At 39.2% G+C, this 27,293-nt stretch overlaps 1 protein-coding gene and 1 long non-coding RNA gene across 3 annotated transcripts in view; one reads left to right on the top strand and one right to left on the bottom strand.

Annotated features, from left to right (window-relative positions):
• The first annotated feature begins 295 nt into the window (after positions 1 to 295).
• Positions 296 to 27,293, top strand: part of MSRB3 (methionine sulfoxide reductase B3) — a 172,664-nt gene continuing 145,666 nt past the window's right edge. The window contains exon 1 of one of the 2 annotated variants that reach the window (XM_019455013.2): positions 296 to 414. The gene's annotated coding sequence lies outside the window, so the exon portion shown is untranslated. Of the gene's footprint in view, positions 415 to 1,017; positions 1,135 to 27,293 lie in introns of those variants that run through there. The other variant, XM_019455014.2, reaches the window with a different exon arrangement.
• On the bottom strand, positions 3,599 to 7,269 carry LOC109270447 (uncharacterized). The gene is made up of 2 exons (XR_002081529.2): positions 6,987 to 7,269; positions 3,599 to 4,955 (listed from the first exon to the last, which is right to left on the bottom strand). It is a non-coding gene; the product is annotated as an uncharacterized LOC109270447 (long non-coding RNA).

The raw sequence follows: 27,293 nt of genomic DNA, 5'->3' as shown, positions 1-27,293 counted from the left end.
ATGCGCCCTGGCAGACAGATTCCACCTCCCGCTCGCGCTCGGCGGCCAGCGGCCTCGCGGCGGCGGTGAAGGAGGAGGATTCGGAGGAGGAGGGAGTTGGCGGCCGCCGAGGCCGGGCAGCGGGCCCCGTCCGCGGCGGGCGCGCTCCGCGGTCCTCCCTCGCTCGTCTCCCATGCTCATATTTGGACTCGGCTGCCCGTGCCCAGGAATTTCCCGTCATGCCTCCCGCCGCCCCGTCCGTCGCCCGGAGCCTGGGAGGGAGGGAGGGAGCGAGGCTCGGACGGCGGCGGCGGCGGCGGCGGCGGCGGCTCCCCGGCCCTTCCATGCGCCCACGGCGGACCCTCCCGCGCCCCCTCTCGCTCTGCCTCTGCCTCTGGCTGGCCGCGACTGCGGCGCGGGGAGCCGCGCAGTCAGGTAAGTTCGGGCTCCTTCGCCGCCTCACCTCCCCCTTCCCACCCCAGCCCTGCCGAGTTGAGGTGTGACCCCGACCCCTGATCCCCTCCCAGCGCCGGGCTGCGCCCCCTTCAGACTGCTGCGGGGACGCCCCCTTTCCTGAGCTCAGGAGGGGCGCGGAAGGGGAGCGCCCCGCGCGGGCGGTGTGTGTGTGTGTGTGGGGTTGGGGGGTGGGTGGATGGAAGGAGGTCAAGCTGGCTTCGCCCCCGCCTACGGGAGGCGTCTGGCCGCCTCGCTGACACCTTATCTCGTCCCCGGCGCGAACCTGAGCCCGAGGGAAGCTTTCGCCCGGCGCGGGCCCCCGGGGAGGGGCTTGGCGGGGCAGCCCGCAGGGGGCAGGGGAGGGGCGCCGCGCAGGGGGCCACCCGGAGCCCCCGCTCGGCGCAGGACCGCTCCGCCAAAGTGCCCGCTCGGATAACGGGCCGGGGCGCGTGGGAATGCGCCGGTCAGGCCCGCGCCTCCCGCCGGGCGTCCAGGAGGGGCGTGGGGCGCCGACGCGCCGGGAGGAAGCGCCGGGAGCGGCGGGAGGCGAGGAGGGGACACCGGGGGCGCACTGCCGCTCCCCCCCCCCCTCCCGCCCGCCGCGTCGCCCGCGCCTCGGGCTCAGGCTCAGGCTCAGACTCCCGCGGGCCCCGCTGGTATCTAATAGGCCAAAACCGAACAAAACCCCGAGTATGCCAGGTACCAGTCTTGTTGTTTTTAAGGGGAAAAAAGCATCCGAGTCTGGTTTGTAAGTTTTACAGTGGACTGTTTTAAAGTGAACGAAAGTGTGAACGGAAGGTACCATTCCTGCATTCCTTAGTTTAGGACTATAATTGTGGTAATTCTGAAGTCTTAACACGATAATTTTTGAAGATCGTTTTCTTCTAATATTAGTGAGGGTTTTTTCTTTTACGTAAGGTTATTTATAAAAAGTAATGATTTGAGATTACAAATGTAGGTTTAGGTAAATGTGAAATTGCACGAACGTTGCTATTTGTGATGAGTATCTAACTTACTAATCATCAGAGCTTCTCAGTTCTTAATTTTTTTTTCTGGAATGATAGAACAAAAATTTTAGTTCCTCAGTTGAGATTAGAAAATTTTAGTTTGCTTTTGGTTTTGCCACCAGTAGACTAAACTGTCAACATTAGATATGGCTTACAATTAGGACTTATAAATTAGTTGAAAGCTGACTCTATTAAGCATACATTATGTTCAGAACCCTCTGGTCTTTTTCTTCATATTTCCATTTGTAACATTGGTGGCAAAATAGATTTTGAAAGTTGGTCTCGTCTATAACAAAAATCTTCAGGATTGAGGTAACTTATAACATTGCCAATTTAGGTTAACGGGAGCTTTTTAAATGTTTAATTTTATTAAATGTGCAGTTTATAAATACTAATTTAAGCAATGGTATCAATTGCATGATTGAAAACAGTACTGTTTTCAGTACTGTTGATTAGTACTGTTTTTTTTTTTTAAAGATCTTTTATGAATTTGTATTTTACGAGTACCTTTAATAGTACTTCTTGGGAAATACAACAGGTTCTAACAGCACTTTTTATTAGTGGTCTTCTAGAAAATACTGTGCTGCACGATAAAGAGTGGATTGTACTGCCAGGGAATATGGTTTTTTTTTCTTTTTCCTTCAGTGATATGTTGACTTACCTAATACTTGTGGTAAAGCAGCCCTTGAAGACCCAAATCCACTGTACTGTGGCCCCTTTCCAGCAATTTTGAACACCAAATTTATATTTGGACCATTTAAACATTCATTCTTTTAATTTTGGTCCCTGCTGACATATAAGTCTAATTTCTGGTGACTTTTATTAGGGCCCTATGTGAACGTCTGGAATTTTTTTATATTAAAATAAGTAGCTCTCTGCCATGGAGAATTTTGTCACAGTGCCTAAACTGCCTGTCTGCCAAGGTTGCAAACATACAACATAATTTAGATTTTGAATCAACTCACGGTTTTGTGGCTTTTAAAGGTGCTTGTTCTAATATCTTAGCTAAAGTGTTAACCCATTAGGTCAGAAATCTTTACTGTTTTGCTAAACCCAAGTAACAAGAATATGCAAAGAAGATCCCAACAATAGTTTCATAGGTTTTCCCTATTCGAATACGTTCATCTCTTTTAAGTTACAAATGAAATTTCAACCATTAAAGAGGAACTTTAGGAAATAATGCTTTTTGGTTCTATTATCTGGTTGCAATTCTTTGATTTTGTCTCAGCCGTGTTACTTATTATAGTTGGGGATTCGGTTCAGATGTTTAGCTCTCTTCTCTGTAAAGTGATGAAGTTGGACATAGTCTCCGTGTCCCTTCTCACTCCAGGATCCTGAAATATTGTTTTTGTTTATAAAATGCTGCAGTTACCCAGACTACATTGATTCAGACTTCTGATTGTCAACTCTTACTTGCTATGCATGTTAAACTGGTCTACCTGTAGTCAGAAATGATTGGTATGGATCCAGGTTTGGGGAGCCTGAATCTGCCTCTGGAACATCTTGATATCTGGCATATGCACACAGTTGCACACACCTTGACAGAGTTCCATGACAGTAAGCTTCTGTTACTTTCTCTTTCCCTCTCTAATAGCAGAAGGTGCTGGTTATGTCATGGCGTAAATGTCTCACTGCTCTTTGGGGACAGCTAAGCCCAGGCCCTAAGATGGTCTGGTATTCAGTTTTGGAATTTGTGTTTGGGTTAGGGATACCACTGTAGGGCACCCAAACTTTTCTGTAGTTGGAGGCCTGTGACTAGTTCTTTGGAGGCATTCCAGATGAAATGCCCTACATTCCTACAAAATGCCCTATTGATCATACTTGGACCTACCCATCTGGTTTACTCAGAATTAAATTGAGTTTGGATAGGAGGGCAATCAGATAGCTATTTCATTTACTACTTGTTAGTTAGCATCTGTGATTGCTGTACAAATTGCTCAAGGCTTTACTTTGAGTATTTCTATATTTTCTCCTTCCTGGGCACAGTGAGATTTTCTTTTAAAATGCTCAGCGTGATTCCTGATCCTTGTTCACATATTTTCTCTATAGCATACCAAAGTCATGTTTATGGCTTTTAAGGAAATGCAAATAAAGAGAAAAGAAATTATAGAAAAGGTAGGTCAGTAATAAATCAACCAATTGACTTTATAGAGGAGTTGGTTATTGCCTCATTTAAGCTTCTGTTGCAAGTAACAGAAACGAACATGAACTAGTTTTAAGAAAACGAAAGAAAAATTTGATGGGAGCCAAATGCAGACAGACCTTATTAGGGACCAGGGACTGGAAAACCTGGAACTTTCCTGCTCTCTACTGTTTGCCTTTCTTTGCTTCACTGTTCTTTCTTTGCTGACCATTTTTTTTTCCGCTTTCCTGTGTTCATGGTTGAATGTGACTGTTCAGCAGCCCCTGAGTATTTACGTGTCCCTTGGTTCCAAGCACAAGGAAAGACTGATACGTTGAGACTTGATCCTAAATTCCCGAGAGAAAGAACGCAATAGACATAGTGTGGGTCACATTGTTGACACAGATTTCCCCTAAGGTCTCTTTTAATTCTAGAATTCTTTGTAGTAGAGACTGCAGACATTTACGTGGTTTGATTTTGCATTTTTACATTTTGTATTGTGGGGTTATTAGTCCTTAAAAGGTATAATTTTCTCTTGATTGCACTGTGTGTGGAAAAGCCACCTTCACTGGGATCCTAGGATGTTAGAGCAGTTCATTCATACTGAGGCAGGAATGCTGAAGAGGAGCCTTTGGGGAGTATATGGGGGGGAGGGGGGGCTAGCACTACATTCAGGAGTTACAACGCAGCTCAGGATCCACCTGACTTGAAAATCCTTTTTAATGACAACTGATCCATCCTACAATCGTCTGCATATTTTTAGGAATTCACTGCATTAGAATGCTCAGCTCAAATAGCTCTTCAGGGTGAATTCATTGAAACTATTTAAGTAATAATTAGAGACTTTCAAAATAGTAATAGCTGAGGGAGTTCTGTATTTTCCTGTTTCTCACGTGTCTAGCATTTTCCATCTCTACTTTCCTTTAGACTGCTTCTGCTGTCTGGAATATTTTTCTCTTGGAACCTGTCCTTAAGGCTCCATCTCATGGTCTTTTGTGAAACTTTCTTCACCTCTTAGAATTGTCATTTCCTTGTGTTTTCAAGACATTTTGTACCCTGATTGGAGCATGATTTTACCATCTTGCATTATCAAATCCATATGTATTCATTTTCTTCACTAGACTGTAAGTTCTATTAGACAAATGGATCATGTAGAAGAATTCGGATGGGCTGTTAGCATCCATCATCCCAGGTATAATGATCCCAGCTTTTTCAAATGTTCTGAAGCTTGTATGGCATCCTGCTTGTCACTGCCTTCTTCTTCAGATATTGGAGTTCAGCCACTGCTCTTCTTTCTCAGTCCTTGCTGTTTCTTAGATATTGTAGGCTTTTCCATGAACATTGTAATTTCCTATGTGATAATCACATATATAGAATGATAGAGTGTTTTCCTGCAAACCGAGATAGATGGGGAAAGAGAATATAGCAAACTGATGTGGAAGGAATCAACTTGTGTTGAGCACCCAATATTTACCAGGTCAGATAGAGAGGGTGGGTGTAGAAAATCATTGGAGACTATTTGAAGGGAAATAGTGTGAAGATAAAAGATTGAAGATTAGGTGTGGCCTGGAATGTGGAGGACTTTTTAAAAATTTTATTTTATTTTTATTAAAAAATTTTTTAAAAAATGTTTTATTTATTTTTTGAGACAGAGAGACAGAGCGTGAGCAGGGGAGGGGCAGAGAGAGAGCAAGACACAGAATCCAAAGCAGGCTCCAGGCTCTGAGCTGTCAGCACAGAGCCTGATGCAGAGCCTGACGCGGAGCTCGAACTCACAAACTGTGAGATCATGACCTGAGCCGAAGTCGGACACTTAACTGACTGAGCCACCCAGGCGCCCCTACATGGAGGGCTTTTAATCCTAGGCCAGAAAATTTGGACTGGGTTAGTAAGCTATGAGATAGAAGTCTTTTGTGTCCTCAAAATATTATAATCAAAGTTGGAGTATAAGATATATTATCTAATAATCCAAAGGGTGAACTCAGTCAGGAAAGAAACCATTGGACTAATAAAGAAGGGTTATAAGATATATTTTTTTTAATGTTTACTTTTGAGAGCGCACAAGCAGGGGAGGGGCAGAGAGAGAGGGAGATACAGGATCTGAAGCAGGCTCTGTGCTGACAGCAGTGATCCCTATGTGGGGCTCGAACTGACAAATTGTGAAATCATGATCTGAGCTGAAGTCGGATGCTCAACTGACTGAGCCATCCAGGTGCCCTGAGTTTTTCTTAGAGACTGAAGAGCTAGGTTAGTGACTGTGGGATTGGAGGAGTGTTGCTGATATAGATTGGACAGAAATAAACAATTAATTGGAGATGGTGAAAGAGAGGGATGAATAAAAGATGATGGAAAGACGTTAGGCCTGGGTGATTGCAAGAATGTGAACTCAGGAGGTTTGTGGGTGAGGATAAAAAATGAGTTTTATTTTAGATCTATTGCATTTGAGGCGCTGGTAGAATATTAATGTGGAGACAAGTAGCTGAATCAGAAATGGAAGGTTCAGGTCTGGAGATCAAACGTATGCGACACCTGGGTGGCTCAGTTCTGTTAAGCATCTGACTCTTGGTTTTGGCTCAGGTCATGGATTTCATGGTTCATGTGTTTGACCCCACATCCCACTCTGCGCTGGTGGTGGGGAGCCTGTTTGGGATTCTCTCTTTCTCCCTCTGTCTCTGCCCCTCCCCTGCTGCTTCTCACTTTCTCTCTAAAATAAACAAACTTAAAAAAAAAAAAAAAAGAATGAAGCAGTACAGTTTAAAAAAAATCATGAGTAAGGAAGATTAAAAATAAAGGGGAGAAGAAAACAAAACATTTTTGTTGACTGGAATAAGAGGGAGGGGACAGGAAAAGCATCATCAAGAAGATGCAGTTTCATCTGGCTTTGAAAGATGCCCAGTTAGTATGTGGCATTTTGTCCATGAACTTTCCTTTTTTAGGGGACATCACATTTACGCACTCCACAAATAGTACATGGGAAGCCTTGAACAAAGGATATTGCACCCAGAAAGACCTTCCCAAACTGCAAAATTGTTGCTCCTTCTTCCCTTTTTAACCTCTCCAGTGGCTTATGGTAAGATAAGGAACTAACTCCTTAAATGTCTTCCTCATCACCAAGCCTTGATTTGTCTGTACTCTGAGCTTCCCACAAGTGGTTCATTTGGCCTTGAACACACATTTTACACTGTCTCCTCCTCATTCCTCCCTTTACCTTCCCCAAGAACGTGACGCCAATGTGATTGCCACCAGATGAAGTACTCTTTGGCTTTTTTTGGGTTGTTGTTCTCTGTGGGCACTTTTTATTGCCATGGTCAAGTTCTTATCCATAAAATAATTGTTGACAATTTCCTAAACTATAATAAAATAAAAAAGTATAATAAATCACATTCCTACCTCTTTCTTACAGAATGCCATGTTTTTCTTACCTTTTCAAATGTCACCTGCACGATTCTTGAACACTTGAGTTGGCCACCTGGGCCACCATACCCCGATCTCTGACATTTCGCCACGGTAGCCTGGTGTGGCATTGTTGCCTGGCATTTGTAAGAATGGGTTACCCAGCTGAGTGCTGACTTGGAAACCACGAGACAATTTCTTGATATCTGACTTTCTGAAGGAAAGCAGAGGGGATTTACTTCATTGAGAGGACTTCAGTTGCACAAACTGTAGAGTTTTGTAAGATATGAAGATGACTGCAAGTGAAATAGAGTAATAATGCTGGTATAGGACATGTGTTCTCAGGGCCTGGCTTCCTGACCAACGGTATAACCTGATTCTGTTTCTAAAAATAGTACACTGTTCATTACATTTGTCCAAAATGACATATTTATGTTCAGTCTAGAGTATGAAGAATAATTTCTACTTTAATTTAAAAAAAGGAGCCATCTCATATGGTAGTATTTGTGTTTTTATGGCTTTTGACTGAGAAAATGCCTATTAGCAAAAAGCCACCATTGAGGTTTTAAATGAGTTTTTTTTAATATAAAAAAAAAGCATTCTCATGTTTGGAAAGTACACACGTGTAGGAATTATGGTATAGAGAGTCTATGGACAGCTTGATTTCTTGCTTTGTGGAACTCTCAGAGAGGTTCTGGACTCAGCTTTCAGTGACTCATTGTCACCTCACTTTAGAATGGGGTGGAGAATCTGACCATGGTTGAAATTTTGGAATGACAAGAACCCTTCTCAGCATGCTCCTGCAACAGCAGTTGACTATTTTATGCCAGACAATGTACTTTATGCTAAGACTGGGCTGTGAAGCAGTCTCAGGGATTAGTATATGAATACATTTTATAATTATATTTTCAGTATATGAGCATCATTCTTAGGGCTGTCCTCCTGTTTTTAGGATGAAATTTAATAGGTGATTTGCATACAAATACATCCCTATAGCAGTCTCTGTTATGGCATAACTGTGTTCTATTACAGTAAATTACATGATGAATCTTTATGTTTTTTTAGGTCAGTTTATTTTGTTTAAAGTGGAAAAAACCTGCAAACAAAACCAACCACTCCCTCAGTACCTACGTTAAATTTAAGACAACACTGAAGATAAGCCTATGCTGCATGTTAGAGTCTTTAAAAAATATCAGGACAGCTTTTGTGTAAATCAGAGAGCCGTGACTTTTATTTATTTATTTATTTGCTGTTTATTTATTCATTTAATTTCTCTTAATTTATATCGAGTTTGATTGTTAGAGAATCTGGGCGTGGTTGGGGTTGGGAGAGATCTACAGTGACTATTACAGGTGGATATTTTATTTTAGATTAGTGTGTATAAGGAAAGAAAGGCAGAGCCATATCTCCCTGTACACAGTCCAGAAGATTAGATAGGACAGCAATTGAGGGACCGCAGGTCCCTGGGAGCCCTGGCCTCACAGTAACTGAGAAGGAAAAAGTGCAGACACTACCATCTTTCCTATCTATATGCCCTCTAGTTAGGTCACTGTAGAGAGCCAGGATGAGCGTAGTTGAGGTGGGGATGTTTATCAACTTGCAGAGCCAGTTGAAAAACTGCAGACTCATTAATATATTTGCATCCTTGTGCATATGTTCATGTTGCAAAGGAATCAGTGTACTGTGATAAAAAGAACATTGGATAACAAATTGGAAGACTGGGTTTTCCTAGTCCTTTTCTTGTCTAAGGCATAAGCTCTCTGTGCCTCAGTCTTCACATCTGCAAAATGAATTGGTTGGACTGAGTAATACCTAATATATAAGATTCTGTAATGTATGGATTCTGTAGTGAGTGTGTGGGTTGTCTAAAAGTCTGCAAGTATCTTTCATAATTTTTAATGGAAATGACATAATTAATTATACGTAATTATGTCTTGTTATGTTTGGTTCAAGTTGTCTGTTTTGTGGAACTAAGTATAAATATTATTCTGTGACTAAGATCTTCTGTTTGAACTTTGTAGCCTAATGTGCTCAGTAATTTGATCCATAAGCAAAGTTATATAACCCTTTTAAAGATTTAGTATTTATTTAGAGGATAGGTTACAGTGAATTAGAAGCATCATGTTAGCTATCCCATTTGAAGTAATGGCAGTAAGCACTAGGAATTATATTGGTTGTCCTAAATGTATAGCTAAGAATTGCTTATTTAGGCTTGATGATATATCTCAGATAAGAACAGTCTTCTTTTAATTAGGGTACACTGCTAGTAGAATTTGCTTTTGACCATTCTAGAAACATATTTAATTCTTTTTTTTAATGAAAAAAAAATTGTTTAACATTTATTCATTTGAAAGAGAGAGAGAGAGAGAGAGAGAGAGACAGAGCATGAGTGGGGGAGGGGAGGAGAGAGAGAGGGAGACAGAGAATCCAAAGCAGACTTCAGGCTCCCAGCCATCAGCACAGAGTCCGACCCGGGGCTCAAACTCAGGAACCGTGAGATCATGACCTGAGCCCAAAGTCAGACGCTCAAGTGACTGAGCCACCTAGGCGCCCTGAAATATATTTAATTCTTAAACTAGTTAATTTGCTCTTATCATTAAAGAAGAAAATCTCCATTGAGCTTTAAGGAAGAAAAACAACTTTACTAGTTAGGTAAAACAAAAAAAAAAACAAAAAAACCAAAAAAAACCAACAAACTTCTCTTGCCTTTAAAACGTATTAGTAAACGTTTGCCCTTTTTTATTATAAAATATTTCACATGCACAAAGAATATATCACATCTCTATATAAGACATACAGAGTAATTTTTAAAAATCTAGGTGTCCCCACTCAGTGGAATGGTAAAAGCTGCCTGTGTGACCTTCATTCACAGCTTCCCTCTCTGCTCAGAGTACCCACAGTCCTGCATTCCATGATGATCACTTCATACAAATGATAACTAATACACTCTTGCTTCTTTTTTTTTATAGTTAAACCATAGATGTATCTAAATCTACATATTTTATTATTTACTTTTGCATGTTTGGAGGTCTGTCAATGGTGTCATCTGCTGTGTAACTTCTGTGACTTGCTTTTTCCCCCCATCACATTATATTCGTGTTATCCATATTGGTGTCTGTAACTCATTTTTAAAGATGACCATTTCTTTTGTTATCCATATGTTTTTCTACTTTTTATTTATTTCTGCTCCTTTCACACTTATCTGGTAGGGTGCTTCTATTTTCCTGTGAAGTCAAATAGTTGTATTTTCTCCCACTGCTTCTATGCTTCACCATCCATATATCCCAATAATGATAATAATGATAGTGATAATGATAATGGCAAATACTCACATATAGATGTTACTAGTGTATTTACTATTTGTGCCAGACACTGGTCTAAGTGTTTACCCTTTACATATATTAACTTATTTAACTTACATATATTAACTTATTAAGTTAAGGTCCATGGCACCTTTATCAAGGAGGTAGCATGTTACCATGAGAGCTCATATTTGAGATGAGGCCCGTTGGTGCGAGGAACTCAATAATTTGCATGACTATGATTTGAATCGTGGCAGTCTGGGTGCAGAGTTTATGTTCCTACTCATTATACTATTGTGACTCCTATGTAGTCTTTTTTTTTTTTAGTTATATTTTTTCCCATTTAACTTTTTAAGGTATTAAAGCATTTTTGTGACTTTCAAAAAAGAATGACCCTAGTGTGAGCTTCAAGCTGGTTCTCCTGCACAACACCAGTTTTTAATGTCATGCTATAGTTTAATTTCCTTCATGGTTTGACCATGACTTTTTAATGTAAGTTTTAAAGAATTCTCTGGGATTTATTATTGCTTTTTCCCCTAATTAAAAAATATACCTTCTTCATTATTCTTCTAAAATCTTTCAGTCATTTCCTTTAGTATGTGGCTTGGAATTGGTTCCATTGATTTCCTGCACTAATTTGGACCATTTTCTTCATTTTTAGACAACGGCATCCTCTTTTAAAAAATATTTCTGTGACCTTAAATGAATCAGTTAATCTTCCTGAGCCTTGGACTTGCCAACTAAGTTGCATTTGTTAAGTGTAATTATTTCATTAATCAGACATATGTAATTGCTAATCAGAACCTCCTTTCAGTGTGAAGTAACCATGGGCGATCATGAAGGAAAATAATTAAGTAAAGAGAAGTCCTTGGTAGTGGTTGGAAATTACTGATTTTCCTCAACCCCTCAAATTGCAGAACAAAAAACTTCAGCATAGAGAGTGAAATCCCTTTGTGCTGTAACTTTCTTGTATAACTTTAATTTTTTCCTAAATTGATTAATTTCCTAACTGATTTTTTTTCTCTTACATTGTGAGTTTATGAGGTCTTCAGGTTTTCCCAGGGTCTTGGATAATCTCCTAATATCCTTTATTTAAACATGCTCATATTTCTCTCATATAACCAAACAAAAAGCCTACTCCACTTGCCATCATCCTCTGTGACCAAGTTGTTTTACAAGTTGTCTGTGTCCTTGCTGTCTATCTCCTATCCATCCAAAAATATGTATTAAATCTGTGTTATGTGTCAGGAACTAACTTCTCTAATCTCTGGGGACGTAGCATGAGCTAGAGAGACTAGTTACTTTCATTCTCAGTTTGGAACCAGCATAGCCTGTTGTAGAAGGAGTGAGAAGACCATTCTGTGGTAGGAGCAGGAGGGAAGATGGTTATAGGTGAGGGCAAAGAGGATGGTGAGATCATATGGGGCTTTTGGACCATAATGAGGAGCTTAGATATTATTCTGTGTGATGGAAGCCATTAGTGAGTTTTAAGCAGGCAGTGACAAGATCTGATTTGCATTTTAAAATAATCAGTCTGGCAGCTGTGTGGAGAATGGATTGTAGGGATCAAATGGAAGCAGGTAAACCATTAAAGTCTACTGTACTTGATAATGGTGCTGGTGGCAAAACTCACGGATTGCCGATGGATTGGCTATAGGATCTAAGAAAATGAGAGGAACCTTCCATGCTATTCCACTGAGATTTCTTTGATTGGAGCCATTAATCATGTCCATATCACTAAACTTAGTGGACTCAATTTGGGTACCTATCTTCCTGACTTCAGGGCGTTTGATACATTGTTTACTTCTAGAAATAGTCTTTTCTACTGATTTGTAGCACTGTTATTGTTATATATGTGATCCTAGGCAAATTAATTAAAGTATGTGTGCCTTAGTTCTCCTCACTTGTAGAATGGTGATAGTATTGTTCCTACCACATAGATGGTTATAATCGTTGAATTAGATAATAAATGTTGATTACTTAGTGCAGTGCTTTCCACAGAGTTCATTCACAGTAAATGTTAGCTAGCAACATCCTTATCATTGTCCTAACCATCATTATCATTGTTTTTTCTGGAACAACACTTTCCTTGACCCCTTCCTTCTTTGGCCCGTGCTTGTTCTTGGTCTTCTTTGCTAACTCTTTCTCCTCCAGCTCACCTATAAATGTTGAAGTTCCTCAGGGCTCTGACATTTTCTCTTCTCATTTTACACCTTTTCTGAGGCAATCTAATTTGTTCCATTGCTTTAGTTCCATTTGTATAAAGTTAACTCCCCCTAAATCTAGCCATAAACCAGATCTATTTCCCAAGCCACAGTCCTGTATAACACTTGCTTCTGTATTATCTCTGCTTGGCTGGCTGTGTCTTAAGCCCCTTTAATATGTTTAAAAAAATGAATGAGAGAGAGAGAGAGACCCGCAGAGAGAGGGAGAAAGAGAATCCCAGGTAGGCTCTGTGCTTATCAAGACATGCGTCTTGATCTGACACACCATGAGATCATGATGTGAGCTGAAATCAAGAGTCAGATGCTTAACCGACTGAACCACCCAGGCGCCCCTGAAGTTCCATATTCCTATAATGGCTTCCAGGATTTGTTTCTGCCTACTTTGTAAGCCTTATCATCTCCCCCCTGTACTTCTCACCTACAGCATCCAGACATGCTCTTCTTTCATAACCGCCAACAGACTACACTCATTCTTATCTGCCACTGCTCATCATTTTCTTTGTCTGGGACACTTGTTTCTTCATTCTTAATATGGGCAACAGCTTTATCTTTTATTCTTAGTTTAAATGTTACTACCTTCAGGAAGGCTTTCTTATGCCCTCCCTATCCCCTGCCCCCCCCCTCCCTCCCCCGACAACTAGACTGCTTCCCTCTGTGATAAAGGGTATTTATACCCCCTTTGTTTCTCTGTGATCCTTACTGCACTTGCTAATAGTATCTTTCTCACAATATGTTAGCTTCACAGAGGCGGGGACCATGGCATATTGTTTCTCACTTTGTCCCCAGCATCTGTTTGTTAAATAGAGTAAAGGGTGAATGCAGTGTGGGCTTGTCCAGTTTGGGAAGTGAGAAGCCTTGTAGCTGAGTTTGATGTGTGCTTTTCCTAATCTTTCAGGGTGATAAAGAGAAGAAGAGAACAGTTTAGGTTTACTGTAGTTTAATTTTCTGACTCCAGTGGCCACAGTGTAGAGAGAGGGGAAGGAGCATCAGAACTGGAGGTGACTGGAACAAGAAGTGGTGCCTTAGGGTTCGGTGTCTTTTCCTTATTGAAGCGCCCAGAATTTCCAGGGCAGTGCCCCTCGTTCCCTACATTTGCCTGTCTTTTTCAGAAGTCAGCCATGGCAGTGCTTCCCAAATCTGTGGTATGCTAGGCATGCGCATTACCTCAGAACCCCTGTTTAGTGTGGCCTCCATGCCAGAAGTGCTTGCCAGAGTTAACTGTTGGCTCTACATATACTCTGTGCCAGTTATTAAGCTCTTTATACTTGTGACCTACCTGCTCTCTGGCCCTGGCGCCTATTTACAATCCTGGCAGGAATCTGCTGGATTCTCTTTCACTAACTTGCAGGAACAATGTTTGCACATGAGAGGAGTTGGGATTGGCTTTTTCTCCAGTACGTTTGCTCTGCACTTTGTTTAGCAGAAGTGTTTCAGAGTGGGTTTATCCATTTCACTTTCCAGTGCGGATGCACATCTTCCTCTGTTCTCTTTAAAAGATATTTACTTGTATTGCCGCCTTTGTGTGTGTGGTGTGCATGTGTATGCAAGTGTGCAGGCTCTCTTTATCTCTGCTTTTTAAAAATTCCCTCCCTGTCATTTCTTTGTTTTGTAACTCTATATGAAAATCATTTTTTAGTAGGTGCATTTAAATCCTTTATATTTTATGTTATCATGGACATCTATGATGGCATTCCTTGTCCTATTGTTTTATCCTCTTTTTATGATCTTTTCCTCTTAGTTTCCAGTATTTTGCCATATGGTTTCTGTGTTTTATTTGCTTTTACATTTCATAGGGATTTGAAAGGTTGACATATTTTAACTTCTATAACCTTGAAAAAGTGTTTAGAAACATCATTGAGCCTAAACTGATTTAAATACTAAATTTGAAAAAAAACCAGGATACAATAAATAGCATTTGTCTCTTCTCTGCAGGAGAAGTCTGGGATTCTTTTATTTTTTCTGCTCTGCCTTTGTTAACGAAAGTGGGCCTATAGATCCACATGGTTATTGTAGAAGTGTTATTTTTATATGTTCTCTCTTTTAAGGAGAGAACATATTTCACTTAATTATATAACATCTACTGCCTTTAGTGATTACCATCATACCTTTTCTACCTCAATTTTACTATTTTTTAAAAATTTTTTAATTATTTTTTTGTTTATTTTTTATTTTTTTATTTTTTAAAAAAATTTTTTTAACGTTTATTTATTTTTGAGACAGAGAAAGACAGAGCATGAATAGGGGAGGGGCAGAGAGAGAGGGAGACACAGAATCTGAAACAGGCTCCAGGCTCTGAGCTGTCAGCACAGAGCCCGACACGGGGCTCGAACTCACGGACTGTGAGATCATGACCTGAGCCGAAGTCATGACCTGAGCCGAAGTCAGACGCTTAACCGACTGAGCCACCCAGGCGCCCCTCAATTTTACCATTCTTAAGGATATTATGATCATTGTATCATTTGGCTAGAGTTCATCCTTGAGGCCTTTTTTTCCCCTGCATGCAGAATATATGCATGCATGTTTCCTGAGCTCTCTTGTTATCCGAAGGAATTACAGAGTGTTATATAACATGTAAGCCCTTTATTTGCAAAACAACATTTAACTGATAAGAGGAATCCAATAAAACATAATTAGGAGGCTTTGAAATGCTTATAGAATAACCCGAATGTAAATAATAGTATAATTATGAAATATAAAAAGTTGCTAGCATCTGTTTGGAAGAAGAGCCTAGGAATAATAGAATTTACCGGCATTCAAGTGACAAATTAGTATCAGTCACAAGGTTAGTACTGGGAATTCAGTACCTCTAATTCTGAGTCGTGATGCAAAATTCATTATAAGTTCTAGAACAGTTTTATCTTTGTGAGTGGCATTGACAGTTTTTAGGTGCATTGTAACAGTATTTTCTAACTCTTACTGAAATGTTGAAATTAGAGTTGACCAAAAGTTTACTTTGTCAGATTTCTGTTTTATTAGTACATTAGTCTCACTCACGCATAAAGTTAGATCACTCTGTGTGAATGACTGAAACAGTTGATTGCAAAACTTGAAATTTTTTTGTCAAAGATATGATTTTTTTTTTTTTGGCAGTCACTGAAACATACTGCTGTAATAGAAAAACTAATCTCAAATTAATCTTAGTTGTCTGTTAGACAAGCACCTCATTCTTAACCTGGTCCAAAACTAAGCTAATTAAACGCTGCCATATATGCACATATATGCACATGCACACACATCACACATACATACACACTCTTTAATGTTCTATTTCTGTCTCTACACGATAGCTCTGACTTTTTTTCTTCTCAGTAAGGGGAGCAAAATTCATTGAGCAGTCTGCTAATTGCTCTCAAAAATATTATCTCATTTAATCCTTCCAAAACCTAATGAAGTAAGTGTTATGATCTACATTATGTAAGTAAGGAAACTGAGGATCAGAGAAAGTAACTAATTTGCTCAAGATTTATCACGTGGGCTAAGTGATGGAGTCAGAATTTGAACCCAGCTCTGCCTCTTTCCTGTATACCACATTGACTAGATACAGCATAGGACTCTAGTCTTACGGGAACTGGGATGTTATGTACAGAGATGAGGGAAGACAGAGGAAGTGACATTTGAGTTTGGTTCCGTGAAAACATTTATTGAGCCTTTATTTTACAGTGGCAAATACCACTGACTATTCTCAAGGAGGTTGTAGGAGAGGCATATATATAAGCCTGAAACTCTAACGTGCAGAAGTAGTTATAATATAATAGAGGCACTGAAGTAAGAACTACTATGAAGAAGAGTTGATTCCTTTCTAATGGAAGGGATAGGGAGAGGAGTGTGTGGAACCACCATAAGGGAAAGTTTCCTGGAGGAAATGATGACTAAACTGGTCTTGAAGGCTAAAAATGAAGAGTTCATTCCTTTTATGAGTCTGTGGGTGGTGTGGCGAGGGTAGGATAAATAGTTGGCCACCATCAGAACAGAGTATTTATTTATCAAAACATACTTATTGAATGCCTACCAGGGGTTAGGCACTGTGTAAGGTACTAGAGTCAAAGTAAAGGACAAGAGAGTTCATGGAGCCTATCGTGTACCAGGGAGTGTTGAGGGCAGAAGTTATACAGGCAGGAAAAGAAGTGAAGCTGATAGGTCTTGAATGCCTGGCCAGATTGGCTGAATTTTCCCTTGTAGGTGCTAGTGAGCATGGAAGCACTTGAAGCAGGGCTGTTGACATGGTCAGAACTAGTACACAGCACTTTTGCAGCAGTAGGGAGGGTAGATGTGAGGGGACTCAGGTTAGAGGCAGGAAGACCATAAGGGGCCATTACTGCATTCTAGATGAAAGATGAGAAGAAAAGGATGTATTTGAGCAGTATCTGGGAAATAAATTTGACAGCACTTAGTGTCAATTAGATATGAATGGTTAAAATGAAAAAAAAAATGAGGATGACTCTCAGATTTGGAGTTTAGTGACTGGGTGGATGGAAGTAGTTTTTAACAGGATCAGGAATACAGAAAGAATAACAAATTAGTACAGAAAGAAACAAATTGAGTTTACCAATAATAAGTTGGTAAAGAAACAAACAAATGAATAGTTTGAGATGCATATGGAAAACCCAAATTCTTTTAAAAACATGATTTGACCACCTAAAATTAGTAAAGAAAACTACTGTGGGACAAAGTAGAAAGACATTTTGTAAAATATTATATATCTTTCGCTCTATGATTTCATTCATGTCTTCTCCTCTCTCCTAAGTCCCAACTTGGGATCAAAGGGTAGTTGATAGAAGCCGTGAAGATTTATCTTTCAGTGTGATAGGAGTCCATTTTCATAAAACTTCTCCTTTATCTGCGCTATCAGATTCAAGCCACAACACATACCATCATGAGAATTTCATCGTATAATTTTTTTTCTTACGTTCTGCAGCAGAACATAAACTTGGAGGGGAGGAATGCTAAAATTCTGGTATAAGAGCAAATATTTATTTGCAGTTTCCGGTGCTAACACTTTCTATTTTCCTGGAATGGTGGCAGAGTTCTAACTTAAAATATTTGAGACATGATTTAAGGACACATATGTTTAGGGCTTATATTCAACTCATTAAAAATACTCTTTTAGTGATAGATGTAGATACTGTAGTTTATAGTCCCAGGCGTAGGATTTAGTCAGCCTACATTAGCAACTCTTTCTTTAGATGAAATGGTCCGTTAAGGCATTCCATCTTTTTTGCACGTATAAGCTTTATTTTTATGAAAAACCTGCACATGGTTCTTGGTACATGGGAACCATCTCCAACTCCACCCCCGTCTCCATCTCTGTGTCATTCTTCTGGAGTAATGTTTTTAAATCGTTCTGGTAGTTCCCTAATTTTAGTCAATATAGTTATAGCACTGCTTCTTAATTCATCTGTTTTGTGTGATATCCAGTCATGAAAAATAAGGATCTATCTGCTCTCTCTTCTCCAATCTGTCTACCGCTGTTGACTTTGAAATTCCCTTACTATTCACTTTTGTAACAATAAATATTTGTTCATCGGCTGTTGGTAGGCTACATGCCAAGCAGTTGTGACAAAGATTCCAAGGAGAGTGACTTACGTGAGCAAAAGTTTCTTTTTTCTCCCACAGTAGCCCAGGGTAGGTAATAGCCCACAGGTGGCTTGCCTTCCCATTCAAGTAGCTTCCATGGCCTGGTCCAGGCATGCTGCTACAGTCGTTGCCATTTCCCAAGGAAGTGGACGGCTGAAGTAAGTGACTTTGTAAAGGAGGTGACGCGATCTTTCGAATTATTTTCCATCAGCCAAAACTTAATATCATGGTCTCAGCAAGGGAGGCTGAGAAAGGTAGCAGTATGTTCAGCTAAAATTGCAGAGGGTTCTATTACTAACACAAAGAAGGAAGAGTGGATTCTAAGAGTCAATTAGCATTTTCTGGTCTAGTTAGTATCTCTTGATGTTACTTTATGAAGTCCTGATACTCTTACCCCTTCCTCTACCTTTCTTTCTGGACTTCTGTACATTTTGTCCACAATATAAATGGTCTTTTTGTTTTAAAACGTGATGTTACTAATGTTTGCCTTCTCTTCTGAAACTGCAGCCAAATCTCTGTGTGTAGCTGGTCTCTAAAAGCTCATATTGTTACTTCCATACTTATTTACTTTCAGGTAAAAAAAATGAGCTGTTGCCATAGTTCCTTCTTCTTAGGTTCAGGGTCACGATCTCTGGGCCACTGGAAAGGATATAAGTGATGGCAAATGGATTGTTTTTTCTTTTTCTTTTTTCATACATTGATTAAAATCAGGGCACTGTATTTCTAAGGTCTGCATCTAGGCACTGACTTGTTTATTCCATAAGAGAAGCAGCACCGAAGGAATATGGTTAGTGCTCAGGGAGCTTTCTTTCAGTCACTTCAGGAATTAGGTTCATTGTATTCAGGAATTTTATTGTGACCAGGAACTACTCAGTTAGTTTTGCAGCTGAGTGAAAACTTTTGTCTTGAAGGACTGAGACTGGTTTGTTATCTCCAGGTGATCCAAGGTGAAGTAGGTCTCTCCTTTAATATCTGAGTATGAGAGGAGAGCTGTGTTTTCTGACCAAGGTAAGAATCTCTTTGGGGTATTTAGGAATAGAAGGGCTGACTAATGAGAGAGATTCTGGGCTTTTCAAGGTGGTCTCGTTGTCTTTCGTATTGGACTTCTAATCATTCCAGACCCAGTTATTTTCCCAAACAAGGACACAATCTGGAGCACAAGAGTCCCCACCCTTGAAGAATTTTTCATGTGGTAGAAGAGATTAATAGAGACCACAGTTCAAATTCTGGCTGCATCATTTACTGGCCTTATGACCTCAAGCAAATTATTCTCTGAACCAGAGATTCTGCTGGAATGTATAATCCTCAAATCCCAGTGGCTTAAAACACTGAAGGTTTATTTCGTGCTTGTATTGCACATTCATTGTCAGTGGGGGGACTCTAGGATCATCGTTAATGGAGCAGCCACTATCTAATTAATAGAAATTACTGGTCACTTTTGGAGAGGGAAAGAAAGTTCTGGAGAGTCTCATAGCAACAATTAAGTGCTGTGTCTCAGAGGTGACATACATTATCATTTATGTTCACAACTTACTGCCCAGAACTAATGACCTGCTCTCACTCGATCACAGGGGGTCAGGAAGTGCATTCTTAATTTGCCTGGAAAACGGAGAGTCAGAAATGCTCGGCAAATAGCACCAATGACTACAACATATAGGAATGCCTGCCTGAGGGTTGATAAGAGGATTAAATGATACATACCTACATACAAAATGACCTAGTGCAGGTGCTCAAAAATGATTATCATTAATAGTAATATCAAGTAAGATGTATGGGTGCAAAATATTTGAATGATATTATAAAGTGTGACTAAAGATTCTTTCTTGTAAGCTATATAAGACTATATCACCATTTATATGAAATTGTCTTATAAATTAGAACACAGTGCACAGATGCAAGCTGGTGCTATTATCTAATAGATATTAGAGATGCAGCATTAGAGCTTGATTCAGTGTTGGAGCTACATCTTCACATGGTTGAAGTCGTAAGAGTAGGTGAGATGTGCAAGAAAGAGATTAAATAGAAATACACAGGGCACTGAACAGGTAGCTTTGAAGCATAACCACAGTTTGGAAATCAGAAGGAAATACAACAAGAGATAGAGAAGTGATTTCTGGAAAGGGAGGAAGAAAATGATACTGTGTAGTGTCATAGAAAAGTCAAGCAAAGGGTCGCCTGGGTTAAGCATCTGACTTCAGCTCAGGCCATGATCTCATGGTTGGTGAGTTTGAGCCCTGCATTGGGCTCTGCCCTGACAGTGCAGAGCCTGCCTGAGAATCTCTCTCTCTCTCTCTCTCTCTCTCTCTGTCTGCTCCTGCCCTCACATTCTTTCTCAAAATTAATAAACTTAGAAAGATTAAAAAAAGAAAGAACAAGTGAAGAATGTTTCAATAAGGAAAATCGACTATATAAGATGTCACGAAGAGGCATTGACATTCAGTTCTGCAAATTCCATGGCGGGGGGGGGGGGGGTGGGGTGGTATTAACGAATAATCAATAGAGAATGTTACTTAAGGAAGGAATGGTAGTCTTAATTGAGAAGTGTCTCTGTGCCAGGTGCTCCTCTAGTAGCAGTCTTGCAAGGAAGCTTTTATAAATTCCGTGTTTACAGATAAGATTCTCAAAGCTCAGAATGAAACTTGCCAAATGAAACCTAACTCGTCAGTGAGAAAGTTTGAATTTGAACTCTAGTACCAGAAAAGCAAAAGGAAACTGTACTATGTAAACACAACAAAATGAAACAGTCATACCACACTGAAAAATTCTGAAGGCATTTTTGGTAGTAATCAAAAATGATTGATGCGGGTTTTGCTTTCTCATTGGCACTTTTTAAATATGAAGAAATACTTTTTAGATGAAACATATATAATGTAGATGCTATGAGCTATGAAATCAGTGTACGTTTTAGAATAAAAAGATTTATGTTTTATATTGGAGATAGAAGTCATAAAATGTTACTGTGAGAATGAATAAATCCCTGTATTTGACCAGATGCTTTTCAAAACAGGAATCCTGAAAAAAATAGCATTCAGTAAAATTATAATTGACATCAGAAGATGGGCTTTTGTCCATATTTCTGTTTTAATTATACCATTGATGTACCCTAATGGACACAGTGTAACCTTTGCATTGCCAATATTAGGTATACTTCTTTATGTCCCTTTCTTACTTTTTATGTGAACTGAATAATAAAATGTAGATGCTGCAGAATGTAGACAAGAGGGATTTTAGCTTAACGTTGTCTCCAGCTGGCCGTCTGACCTTTGATAAGTCTCTTTATGTCTGTTTTGCTGTTTACAGAATAAGAGATTTGGATCAGTTCATTGTTTCTCCCATTTTTTTTTTTTTCCCACTGAGATACACATGATGGCTGATACTTTGTGAGCAGCATAGTCACATAGTCATACGGCAGATTGTGATTATAGACTCGAGGAACAGATGGTCTATGCCACACATTCCTGGTTCGAGTTCTAACTCCACTCTTCTCTCTCCCACTCAAGAAAACATGTCAGAAAACTAGTAAAACCAGGGTGACGTTGTTAAAGAGATAACTCTAAATACATCCTAGTTTTCTTAAGAATCTTATTCTCAAACTTTGACATCTAAAGTTAATTTTGAGGCGCCTGGGTGGCTCAGTCGGGTTAAGCCTCTGACTTCAACTCCGGTCATGATCTCATGGTTCATGAGTTTGAGCCCCGTGTCCGGCTCTCTGCTGACAGCTCAGATCCTGGAGCCTGCTTTGGATTCTGTGTCTCCCTCTCTCACTGCTCCTTCCCCCACTCATGCTCTGTCTCCCATTAAACTTTTAAGTAAGTAAATTTTTAACAAATTACTTGTGAAACACTTCATAACTCATATTTTACCCGTGGTGGGTGGTGAGTTCATGTTCAAAAACTGATGTGTTAGGTGTTCTCTAAGATTTTTTCCTAGTTCTAAACCTATGTAATGATACATTTCTGTTACTGTCAAGCTTTTCCAAAAGGTCTAATTCTTTGCTTATTCTACTTGCAGGTTTTTATTGGTAGGCATTACATGGATTAATAGTACCATGTGTATGATATACGTTCAGAAATGTTGAGTGACTTTATCAACAAGTTATTTTCCCTTTTGTAGCTATAACACTAATTCAGAATTTGTTTTCTTCTCCTTTACCAGCACACATGATTTTGTGAATTTCAAAGATTGGTGCTGAGAAAATTGGGTTGTAACATTCTGATTCTTACTTTCTGAAACCTGTCATGACTACCCTCTTCATTTTGATAAGACAGTTGAACATTTTGCATTTGTCCACAGACTATATGAAATAGAAAATGTACTAATTACCTCTAGAAGTAGTGAGAAGTCTAAATAGACTACTGATATTATTTTCTAACCACTTGTTGTTTCTTAAACATCATGGGATAAATTATACATGTATTTCTCTGTTCATTGTTCATTTATTCCACAAATATTTATTGAAGATTTGTTGTGCTGGCTATGTGCCAAGCAATATGCCAGACTAGCAGTTCTTGAAGTGTGGGCTGAGGACCCTTAGAGTCTCTTAGACCCTTTCAAGGGATTCATGAAGTGAAAACTATTTTCCTACTAGTACCAAGATATTACTTCCTGTTTTCATTGTGCTGACATTTGCACTGATGTTGGAAAAGCCAAAGCGGATAACACTGCTGGTATCTTAGTATGAATCAAGGTTTTGTGGCAACAAACTTTATTAGTAATCATTTTATGCTTTATTAACATACCCATGCGAGGAAAAAGCCATTTTCACATAAGAATGTCCTTGATGAAGTAGTAAAATTTATATTAATTTTATTAAATCTTGACCTTGATTACATATCTTTGTAATATTCTGTGTGAAGTAATGGGAAATACATTTTATAAAATGTTTCTGCACACCAAAGAACAATGGTTGTCTCCGGGCAGCGCACTTGTGCAATTGTTTGGAACACCATTTTGCTTGACAGAATGACCAACAGACAAATTGTGCTCATTTCGACTTGGGTTTGGCATGCATTTTCTTAGTGAATGAAGTGCTGCTGCCACTTTAAGGAAAACAGCCGACAGCATTGTTGGTAATGATAAATTCGAGCTTTGAAGGTAAAAAATAAAAGTTTGGAAAACTTGTGCCTGCCACCATGAGCTTGTTTGACAGCTTCTCAGTGTTTAAAGACTTTTCTGATGAAATCAGCAGTGATATTAATGAATATAATTTTTGATATTGATAATGAAATGTGTCAACTTAGGAAAGATCTGCATAACCCAAATGAACATTGCATGATGTTACAAAATCATGCAAAGTTAGACGATCCATTCAAAATGCAAAATAGACCATGGAGTTTAATGTAATTGTGTGAAAAGTTTATTGATAATAGTTTCAGATGATCATTTCGTTGAGTTTTGGTATAATATCAAAGAAGACTACCTATAATTCTCTGAAAAAGTTATTAAAATATTCCTCCCTTCCCAAGAACTTACCTGAGTGAGGCAAGATATTCATATATGCATAGTTTAGCCAAAACAACATATCACAACAGATTGAACACAGGACACATGAAAATCCAGTTTTTTTTTTTTTGTTAAGCCAGATAGAAAAGATTTGCAAAAGTAAAAAACTCATGTTTTGGATAATGCAGTTATTTTTCACTAAAAATGTCATTTAGAAAATTTATTTTTTTAATTGAATATGCAAATATTTTTGAAATTACTCATTTTAATTTTCAATATGCTAAGTATTGATAGGTATGACCATATAAACAAAAGACATCCTGAGTCCTTGATAGTTTTTAGGAGTGTAAAGAGATCCTGAGATCAAAAATTAAAAAATTACTAACCCCAGAGATATTTAAGGGGGAAAAAAAAAAGCTCTTTATGTAGCTTTTCTTTGGTTCTCAACACCCCTGGTTCTTTGCCACTCCCTCCTTCGAAGTTAGAAGCAATATTCCTTTCTCTATAATTCCATGTACTTTATTTCCACTTCTACTAAGGAAGGCATTTAGTGCATGTCTTATGTTTCCATCTAGGTTAGTATATTTTTTGGTAGCACAGACTATATCTTACATCTTTGCGTATTCATCAGCTCTTAGCACATTGTTTTCCCCAGGAATGTATATAGATGAACTGAGTAACTTTTTAAAATTCCTTATCATATTTGTTTTTTAAATTCCACATATGAGTGAAGTCATGATATTTGTCTTTCTCTGACTGACTTGTTTCACAGATGAACATAGGGGAAGGGAAGGAAAAATAAGATAAAAACAGGGAGGCAAACCATAAGAGACTCTTAGAGAACAAACTGAAGGTTGCTGGAGGGGTGTTGGGTGAGGGGATGGATTAAATGGGTGATGGGTACTAAGGAGGGCACTTGTTGGGGGGTGCCTGGGTGGCTCAGTCAGTTAAGCGTCTAGCTTCAGCTCAGGTCATGGTCTCCCGGTTCATAAATTTGAGCCCTGCATCGGGCTCTCTGCCAGTCAGCACAGAGCCTGCTTCAGATCCTCTCTTCCACTCTCTCTCTCTGCCCCTCCCCCACTCATTCTCTCTCTCTCTCTCTCTCTCTGTCTCTCTCTCTCTCTCTGTCGAGAATAAACAAACATTAAAAAAAAAAAAGGAGGGCACTTGTTGGGATGAGCACTGGGTATTATACGTAAGTGATCAATCACTAAATCCTACTCCTGAAACCATTATTACACTATATGTTAACTAACTTGGATTTAAAAATAATGGTAATAAATAATTAAATAAATTAAAAAAAATTCCTTATCTTCAAAGTGTTATCTCTAAATGGTTTGGAAGATTGACTTAGGATTCTGAATAGCCAGGGTTCTGGCTGTTTCTTGTAACAAATGCAAACAGATCTTTGCTTAACAAAAGGGATGTCCAGTTCTAGCTAATGGCCTATTGACTGCAGGAAGTAAATGACGTAATTGAACACTTCATTCAACAAACATTAGCTGAACATAAACTGTGCTAGGCACTGTGCTAATAAGAACAACAATATTTTTATAGAACTTTATGGTAGATATTTAGATTAGTGGTTCTCAACTGGTGGCCCATGATGTTTCTTCTTTTCATAATGAAACAAAGGCAGCAACAATGAAAAAATTTTCCCACAAAACTAACTATATTCTATTCAGAATATTTCTTTTTCTAGTCTTGGTGTTAACAGTCTTTCTTTTCTGATAGTATGGTGAGATTAGGGTTTGGGCTTTTGTTTTTATTTTATTTTTATTTGACAAAATTCAAATTTGTCTGCTCTTTGTTGATCCCAGCAGTTTTCGGGGGATATTTTATCAGCCTGTGGAAAACCACTGATGTAGACATTCTTTTGGTATTTATTGGAAAGAGATTTGACCTTTAGGTTTGACATTTTAAATCCACTAGGACAATCAGCTCATTTATTCTGGGGCTAATTATCAACTTCGTGAGTTCTCTGGATTCCGTTTATACCGTCTCTCTTTGGCAGTTTATTGTTCAACTGCAAGGAAAAAAGTAAAAGGAAATAAAAATAAACCCAAACCAAAAAACCAACAAACTAATTTTAGTCAAATTTTTGGATGGCAGAGTTCTGGGGGGAAAAAAAAATGGGGAAGAAGTAAAAATTTTTGACCAAATTAGGGCATTTGAATTATCTTTGGCTCTCAAGTCAGATTGTGTTTTCAACTTCTCACCTCTTTGTAGGAACTGCTGATTCCTGTGAAAGAACCAACTGGTTTTAATTCAAATTCTCACCTTTAAGCACTGTTAGCAGTTGAGACAGCAGAGACAAATAGCAAGGTGGGAAATGATGATCCATGGAGTCAGTCATTCATGGAGTCATTCTGTCACTCAGTACATGAGTGGCTATTGGGTGCCGGATACTAGGATACCAAGATAAGAAAGATACCATCACTATGCTTAGGAACTCTATAATCCAGAAGAGGGAGACAGAGACATAAGCAATTAGTGCCCTGAAAATTGTTTTAGGGGATGTGATAGCATATTGGCCCCTGAGTGGAGGCCAGATGGGAGAGGTTAGGAATGGTGACGAGGAGAGTAAGGATATGGAATGAAGAAGGACGTGAAGGTAAAAGTGGGAGGAAACAGTGAACTTACTTGGGGGAAATTATGAGTATCCCGGTGTGGCAGGAGCATGGGGCAGGGTGGGATGCAGAGGTATGGTAAAAGAAAAGTCTCAAGAGTTAGGTGACAGATAGATGTGGAACTTCAGATGCTTTGTTTACGAATTTGGACTTCACCCAGAAGATTTACCAGAATGTGTTTTGTGGGGTGGTGATAGGAAAGAAAGGGTTTTGTATGGTCAAAACGATTTGAGAAGCACCAGTTGAGATAGTTAAGCGGGTATTTACTGTGAAACCTCTTGGATTCTTTATATTGGATAGCATTTCCACAACTATTTGACTACAGACTTGTTTGGAAGGGTATCTCCTGTTTCTCAGAACATGGTTTGGGAAACCTGAAATACGCATTGGGGAATCAACAAAAAGTTTTAATCAGAAAGTTATGGACTATCATGTAATCTGATTCTATTCTTAATGCATGGTGTGATAGTGCGTTAGATGTTGTTCAACCAGTGTTTTTAAACACCAGATATTTTCAAAATGATGTGCTAGATATTCTGGGAAATTAGAAAGATGCATAGGGCGTGTGTCTGGCATTAAAAACACAACATGTTGATTACTTATAAATGTTATTCTGCTAGGCAATTATTTGAATCAGAGGCAATACCAAAGTGAGGAAGTTGAGAAGAAACTTGGAGAATTAGATTTTTGCTCAGTGCTAATTTCTTCAGGGTGTTTAATGTCAATTCTTTCCCCAAAGATTGTCACTCCTTAGATGCATGTGCTTCTTTTGCCTCTTTTTGGACTAGGGTTGTTTCTGGCTAGGGCCCTCACTCAGGCAGCTCAGGGAGTGTAAAGGGAAGAAAGCTGCCAAAGGGAAACTTGTTTTTTTTCCGGGCGTGTGGGGAGGTGTAGCTATTGAGTTTCTTGGCCCTCGAAAGTACTATATTATCAACATATTGAAGCTTTGGTAGATTCAAGGGGAGTCAATTCTAGACATCTTTAGGAGATATCCTGAAGGTGTATCCAAGGGGTTTGGAGAAAAAATAATGAAAGTGAAAGAGAAAGGGAAGTTGCACCTGGTGGACAGAAAGAGCAAATCTAGAAATCTGAGAACGTCTTGGACTTTTTTTCTTCCGTAAGTCCTTACTTGTTTCACTCAGTGTCAAGGGAGAGAATCTTCA

Source organism: Panthera pardus, unplaced genomic scaffold (genome assembly GCF_024362965.1).
Source record: "Panthera pardus isolate Hobbes unplaced genomic scaffold, ASM2436296v1 HiC_scaffold_6, whole genome shotgun sequence".
NCBI lineage: Eukaryota > Metazoa > Chordata > Mammalia > Carnivora > Felidae > Panthera > Panthera pardus.
Note: the sequence above shows the minus strand (reverse complement) of the source record. Positions and strands in the feature narration are given on the sequence as shown.